At 43.4% G+C, this 7,761-nt stretch overlaps 1 non-coding gene across 1 annotated transcript; it reads right to left on the bottom strand.

The window, feature by feature from the left end:
• Window positions 1-4,806: 4,806 nt before the first annotated feature.
• Window positions 4,807-4,912, bottom strand: LOC123612888 (U6 spliceosomal RNA). The gene has a single exon (XR_006720157.1). It is a non-coding gene; the product is annotated as a U6 spliceosomal RNA (small nuclear RNA).
• Window positions 4,913-7,761: the final 2,849 nt, after the last annotated feature.

The following is a 7,761-nucleotide window of genomic DNA, read 5'->3' as shown; positions in this document are numbered from 1 at the left end:
CTCTGGACCACCTTAGAGCATTGTGTTGTCTTTTTCCTTCCTCTCCTCACCTGAGCATCTTAAGTAGTATCAGTATGACTGATCTGCCACCTAATTGTGTATTGACTTGTGTCTGCTGTTACCTGTTTTTATTCCTAATGTTTTAGATGTTTTTGTGTGTGTGATAAAGGATTTTCTTCCTGTGAATGCGGCAAGTGCCTTCAGGGTCACCGACTGTTTCTTGGCCTTTTTGTACCCCTCCCAGCATGTCTTTAGTAATTACCCAGGAATATTTAATTTAAAAAAAGGAAAACTCAGGTAATCGTTTTCTACTAGGGCCATGTATACCTTTCACAGGAAGATTATTTTCATAGTTGAGGGGTTACCAATGAACACTTACTAGAATCTTGTAGGGTGCTGCTCTCTTACAAGTCTTCAGGACACAGCTGATCGGTGGTGTCACCAGATCCAAAGCTCCGTGTGTGGTGCTCTGCACACCCTGCGGATCCCGGGGCAGACGGCTCATTTTCTCTCTGGGTTCACTGTTCTTGTTTGGGTGGGTCCGCTTTTCTGCCCGCACGTCGGCAGCACAAAGTGTGTGCATCCCTCTTTCCACCCTCAGAATACTGACTCCTGCCACTGAGTTCAATCTTAAATTGAATGAATATTGTGTAGCTTTTGCAGTTATGTTTGTTGTTGCTTGTTCTTTTGGTGTCATCTCTAAGAATCCATTGCCAGAGCCAAGGTCAAAGACTTACACCTATGTTTTTGTCTAAGAGTTTCAGCTTTTACATTTAGGTCTTTGGTTCATTTTGAGTTAATTTTATATACAGAGAGGGGTAAGAGTTCAACTTTATTCTTTTGTATGTGGATATCCAGTTGTCCAAGCACCATTTGTTGACGAGGTTATTTCCCCATTGAGTGGTCTTGGTAACCTTGTCAAAAGTCAGTTGACTGTTGATACGTGGGCTTATTTCTGGACTGGCAGTTCTATTCCATCCACGTGTCTGTCCTCACACCTGTTCCCCAATGTTTTGATTACTGTTACTTGGTAATAAGTTTTGAAATTGGGGAGTATGAACCCTCCAGTTTTGTTCTTTTTAAAGATCGTTTGGCAATCCTAGGTCCCTTGCAATTCCGTATGAATTTTAGGATCAGCTTTTCAATTTCCACAAAGAAGCTGGGATTCTGTAGGGGCTGTTGAGTCTGTCAGTTTGGGGAGTACTGCTGTCTTAACGACATCAAGTCTTCCAACCCCTGAACATGGGTGCCTTTCCATTTATTTAGATCTTTAGTTTCTTTCAACAGTGTTCTGTAGTTTTCAGATGACAGGTTTTGTACTTATTTTGTTAAATTTATTCATTAAGTATTTTATTCTTTTCAATATGATAAGTGGAATTGTTGTGAAGTTTAATTTCAGGTTTTTTGTTACGAGTGTATAGAAATTGATACTTGTACATTGATCTTGTTTCATGCAACCTTCAGAACTCATTTAGCAGTTTCAGTAGTTTTTTAGTGGATTCCTTAGCATTTCCCATGTATAAGACCATGTCACCTGTGAACAGAGAGAGTTTTACTTCTTCCTTTCCAATGAACACTTTTTCTTCTTTTGTGTGCCTAACCGCTCTGGGGGAATGTCCAGTATGATGTTGAGTAGAAGTGATGAGTGTGGACTCACCTCTCTTCATCTGGTTTTGGTGTCAGGGTTCTGCAAGCCTTGTGAAAGTGAGCCAGAGAGTGTTTCTCCTGGTTTTGTATCCTGGGCCAGGTTGCTTAAGGTCTGAATGATTGACTCTTTGCAGGTATGTTGAACTTGCTGGTAAAAGCTGGGTTTTCTCTTATTTTTATTGGGAGGTTTTTAACTCCTGATTTCAGTTTCTTTAGTGATTGTAGGGTTATTCAGTTTAATGTTTCTTCTTGAGTCATATTAGGCATCTTAGTGTGGGGATTTATCTATTTCTTCTCAACTTCCAAATATACTGGGATACAATTGTAAATGCTCCGTATGTGATGGGAAATACAAGCTTTAAAATTGTGGGGGGTGGTCTTCTGTGTGTGTGTCCATTAGGTCAGACTTAACCAGTATCTTACCAAATCCTTATCTGTAGTTACACTACTGCTCTTTTATTTGCTGAGCTGTCCATTACTGATGAAGGCACTGTGATGTAGACTTGCAGTTATGTCAAGTTTTGCTGTGTGCTTCTAAGTTATTTTTAAATGTATGTATGTGTAGGACTTATGCGGCTTCATAGTGGATTGGGCTCTTTTCTACGGTAACCTGTGTTTTCTCCAGTAATAATTTTTGCCTTCAGGTCTGTTTTTTTTGATAAACACCAACTCTCATTTGAATGGCCTTTGCCTGGCAAGCCTTTTGTCTCCCCGTGACTTTCTGTATCTCAGTGGCTTAGATATATGTGTAGAGAGCACACAGCTGTATTTTAAAAATCTAACCCATATTGTCTTTTAACTGGAACATATTGAAATTACTGATATATTCGGATTTATGCCATATTATTTTGTGCTTTTATTTTTGTTTTTATTTGTTCCACTTTTTTCTGTTTTCTTTTTTCTCCTTTTCTGCTGTTTCAGGAGAACCTGTAGTTCTTTCCTCCTCCTGTTTTTCTCCCGTGCATCCCTTCACTGCTCACACGGAACACTCTCCTCCTGACACTTCTGATCACCAAATGTGTGCGGCTTTTACCCCATAACAAGCAATTCTCGGGGACACCAGTGGGTGTCCAACAAGTTAACTCAATTCTGACACTCTTTACCTGGCGAGATCATCAGATCCCACAGGTTAAGGCCCATAGGACTGCTCCCCACTTCAGATGCCCGTCCCAAGTCCAGGTTGTCACCTGTGCCTCTGACTGATCAGCTGTAAGTCAGAGGGTCCCACGGCCCCCTCCTCAGGTTGGATTAATTTGCTAGAGTGACTCACAGAACTCAGGAAAACCGTTCACTTTCTGTTCACCAGATAATTATAAAAAGATGTGGTAAAGGACAGAGATGAATGTGCAGAGGAAGCGATGTGTGGGGAGGGTATGTGGGAAGGGGCAGGAGCTTCTGTGCCCTCTCTAGGCACGCCAGTCTCCCCAAACCTTCACGTGGTCACCAACCCAGAAGCTCCCCACCCTGCACTTCTGGGATTTCGTGGCGGCTCCATCCCGTAGGCGCGGTCAATCATTAACTCCATTTCCAGCCCTTGTCCCCTCTTGAGAATGTGGGGCAGGGCTGCAAGTTCTAAGCTTCTAACCACGGCTTGTTCTTTGTGGCGATCAGCTCCCATCCAGGAGCCACCCAGTCACCTCGTTAGAACAAAGGACACGCCTGTCACCCAGGGAGTGACAAGGGTTTCAGGAGTCCTGTGTCAGGAAGGGACCAGACGCTGGGACAAACAATGCTCCTGGTGCTCCTGTCACTTAGGAATTCCCAGGGTTCCAGGAGCTCCGGGCCGGGAAGCGGAGGCGGAGACCACCATACATTTTCTATTATCTCACCATTACTTTTGTTTTTCACGTCCCTCTGCCATACTTTTTGAAGTTATTTGATTTTTTTGTTTTAGTGCTTACACTAGAAAATTATCAATGTTTAAGTTAATATTTTACTGTCCCCATCCGCAGCGTAAGCCTAACTTCCCTCCTGTGCGCACCTGCGTGTAGTTAACGCGGTACAGCTATGCTGGGCTCCAGCTTCCGTTTTTGTAACCCCTCGAGGCAGCACTTGTGTACAACAGTGATGTCTGTTTAGAATTACTCACATATTTGCCACTGTCTTGCATGAGAGATCTTTTATCTCAAAATACCCTCCTTCTGCCTGAAGTCTATGTTAGAACAGGGTTAACAAACCACTATTTGAAAAACTAGGCAGCAGCTGGACGTGGCCCGTAGGCGGCAGCGTGTCTGTTTTATTGGAACGTAGTCAGGCCCGTTTACACGTCGTCTGGGCTTTTTCCTGGTGCAGCGGTGGAGCTGAGCAACGGTTATGACACAGGGTACCTGGCCCAGGCAGCCGAAAATATGTAGTATCTGGTCCTTTCCAGGAAAAGTTTGATCTTGTCACCAAACTGGGTTTGGATCCGCTTGCCCACGGCACAGCAAAGCCAACCTACTGACACCGGTTGTGATGAAGGAATGTACAGTGTTTATTTATTTGCAGGGTGCTGAGCAAGGAGAGTGGGCAGCTTGAGCTCAGAGGACCCGAACTCCCCGATGGACGGCTTTTAGGGGAGGGTTTTTATCTTATGTTTTAATTAAATATGAGGGGAGTAGGGGAGGGTTTTTAAAGGCAACATTCAGGGTGAGGGTTGCAGCTCACGGACTTCCTTCTGATTGGTAACAAGGTGGTTCTGAAAAATTTAATCATTAGCCATCTGGTTCCAACCAGTCTGGTGTCCGCTGCTGTTGGTCAGTGTATGGCCACCAGCCTCCACCTGGGTGAGGGTCTTAGTTTCTGCAGAAGGACTCAAAGGTCTGCATCAGATGGTTACGTTTATTCCTTGAGAAGGAACGGGAACTCTGTTTTACTGCTGACTGTTGTTTAAACTGTTGTTACTTTCCTTGCTTGATTGCTTTTCCTTTGTTTCTGCCTGCCTTCACGTCCCTAATTAGTAACTGCTCGAGTCTGCTCTTTGGAACTCTGGGAAGGCCTAGGCGACTAAAGCCTTTTTCAATAAACAAGAAGCTGGGACATGGAGGGCCTTTTGTACCTGGGAGGGCCCCGCAGTGTCCTGCTGGGTCTCAGTCTCTGCTTTAGAATTTCCTTTGGAGAGGCTCTCATGGTGGCAAACTGTTTTCACTTCTCTGAAAATACATCTCATTCTTTTTTCCCCCGAATATGGAATGCTTCACAAGGTTCATGTCATCTTTGTGCAGGGGTGGTGCTCGTCTTCTCTGAATGGTTCTAATTTTCACGTGTGTGCTGTGGAAGTGAGCTCTCCGTTATTGTTGGTACTTTCAGAAGGTGTATAATTCTGGGGTAACAGTGCTTCTGTCAGCCTGTTAAAAATACTGGCCAGTCTCCTGCCTCCTTTGTTGCTCCTGAGAAGTGCAGTTGCTGCGCCTTTGATGATAAGCTTCTTTTTTCTTGTAGGCGCTTTTAAGATTTTCTCTTTGTGTTTGGTGCTCTGCATTTTCATTGTGATCTAGCTGGGGGTGAATTTCTTTTTATTTCTGCTTATTTCGTTTAGAGTTTATTAGGCTTTCTAAATCAACGGATTCATATTCTTTGTCAGTTCTGGAAACATTAGTCCTGCTCCATTCTTGAACTCGATCAGGACCCTGTGGGGCCCTTGAGTACCCAAGCCCCTCTGTGTCCCCTGTTTCTTATTTATAGGGAAAAAGTTTCAGTCTCCTAGACCTTCCTTGGGTTCCAAAGGGCAGATTCAAGTGGTTACTAATTAGGAAAGTGAGGAAATATAGAAACAAAGGAAAAGCAGTCAAGAACAATAGTGCAGTAATTGAGGGGGGGGCAGGGTATAGCTGTAGTGGTAGAGCACGTGCCTAGCATGCACGAGGTCCTGGGTTCCATCCCCAGCACCTCCATTAAAATAAATGAATAAATAAACCTAATTACCTTCGCCCCCAACAAAACAAAACAATAGAGCAGCAGTAAAGCAGAGCCCTAGTTCCTCCTCCAGGGGCATGCATAACAATCTGATGCACATCTTGGAGTTTTTTTTTACAGGAACTAAGGCTCCCCCCACGTGGAGGAGGGTAACTTTAGGCTGAGCACATGATTCCTGGAACATCTCTGTTACCTCCTCACCAACCAGTCAGAAAAAGTCACACCAAATTTTGCCTTTAAAAACTCTTCCCTAAGACCCATCAGGAAGTTGGAGTCTTTTGAGGACGAATGGCCCGTCCTCCTTGCTGGGCCCCGCAGCACACGTTTCTCTGCTCCAAAATGCGACATCTCGGCTTGTTTGGCCTCACGGGCATCAGGCACGTGGACTTGGGTTCAACCACATTCTCTCTTCCTTTTTCTTCAGAAACAATGTGTTAAACTCTTTCTCTCTATTCGTGTCTGTGAACCTCATTCTGGTATTTTCCTTTTGCCTCGCTGAGCTTTCCTAGGGATCATTTCTTCAGCTCAGTCTTTCTACTTTCTTTAGTCTGGTCTCTTCTGCTGTTCAGCCTGTTTACTGAGTTAATTTAAATTAAAGTAGTATATGTCTTCTGAGGTTTTTGTTACATATACTGAGTAATTGTTCTTTTTATTCATATTTTTAAAAACTTTTATTTCTTGAAACATTTATTTTCTGTGTATTTTTAACTGGGGAAAAAATGCACAACATAAAAGTTGAGAATTATGTTTTGTTACTCCTGAGGACTATAGCCCTGGAAGGCAGCCTGTCAGATAGCTCTGAAGGACTGTTCCAGAATAGTAAAGCAGGAGCCAGGATATATAGGAGTTTTTAGCTGGAAAAAAAAAAACAACCATGTAGTTGAACTTCAAAAGATTACTGCTAATCACAAAAAATGGGCATCTCAAGTTAATGATTTTAGTGCTTTTCTATGTATGGGAAGATGCAAGAGTCTGGGCTTTTAAAATTATTCCTTTAATATGCTTCTTAATTATCTAGGGCCTGTGTCCTTTCTCTGTCCTGAGCGCCCCTCAGGGTGCACCATCAGGGGCCCCTGCCGTGACTGATGGCTTTATGGCCATGACACCCTTTGTTTACTGAAGCTGCAGGTGACTTTCTTTGTCCCCATATACTACTACTAAAATGCGGAGTGTTTGCAAATCTGATCCTGTTGCTCCTTGCTTTCTTGTGTTTTTTCCTTACCTCTCTGGGGGAATTTCTTGAGGGCGGGGTTAAAGGTAGGTTCTTCTTGAGAAGATTTGCATTTCTACTGCCATGGGGGTACCACCAGCCTAGATCTCTTTAAACTTTAATTTTAGATTATAGAGACCAGGTAACCCAATTTCAGACTCTCCAGCAGGATGAGGGCTGCTTGTGGCTACAGAGGTTCAGAGTTAAGACAATTTTGGTAGCGCACGGCGGCTGGATGTCCCAGTTTGTGGGAAGGACCCCCTGTTGGGCACCTACTTGGGCTGACTTTGTCCTCTGGGTTTTGTCCTGAAGGCTTTTTGGATACTTAGCAAATGCCCGCTAGGCAGAAGCTGACTTCAGAGCTCTGCTTCCTTGCCACCCTGGGCACCCACTTTCCCTGGTGTTTACCAGCTGAGCAACTGATTAAAAAATATGTTTGTATAGTTAATACAGCATTTTTAGCTTTTTTACAGCAGGAGTGACAGAGTATCTTGTCTACCAGACTACAGGAAATGGATTTCTTGTTTTTATTTTAAAGCCTTTTTTTCTCCTGATTATAAAGGTATGTTCATTATAGGATATTGGGAGGAGGTGGGTGTAGCTCAGAGGCAGGGCATGTGCTTAGCATGCACGAGGTCCCAGCTTCAGTCCCCAGGACCTCCACTAAACGACAACAGCAACACAACCCAAACAAAAAAGGAAATCATAGTAGAAAAAATGCCAAGAATAAACTTAAAAATTGGCCACAATCTCATTCCTCAGAGATAAAAGGTTAGCATTTTAGTTTATTACCCTGTAACTTCCTATGCATATAATTTTAAAACAAGATGACTACAAAGTAACGGGCACAGATGATGTTTTTATTGAGTAATTCCCCACAGAAGCACTTTTAGGTAGCTCCGATTTAAAGTTATGATTTGTGCTTTTGTTGTGGGGAGGCATAAGGAAGAACCCCTTGAAAATTCCTCCATCCTCTGTAGAGTGGGGTTGGCGTCGTGAGACTGTGGTAC

Source organism: Camelus bactrianus, chromosome 1, assembly GCF_048773025.1.
Source record: "Camelus bactrianus isolate YW-2024 breed Bactrian camel chromosome 1, ASM4877302v1, whole genome shotgun sequence".
Taxonomy (NCBI): domain Eukaryota; kingdom Metazoa; phylum Chordata; class Mammalia; order Artiodactyla; family Camelidae; genus Camelus; species Camelus bactrianus.
Note: the sequence above shows the minus strand (reverse complement) of the source record. Positions and strands in the feature narration are given on the sequence as shown.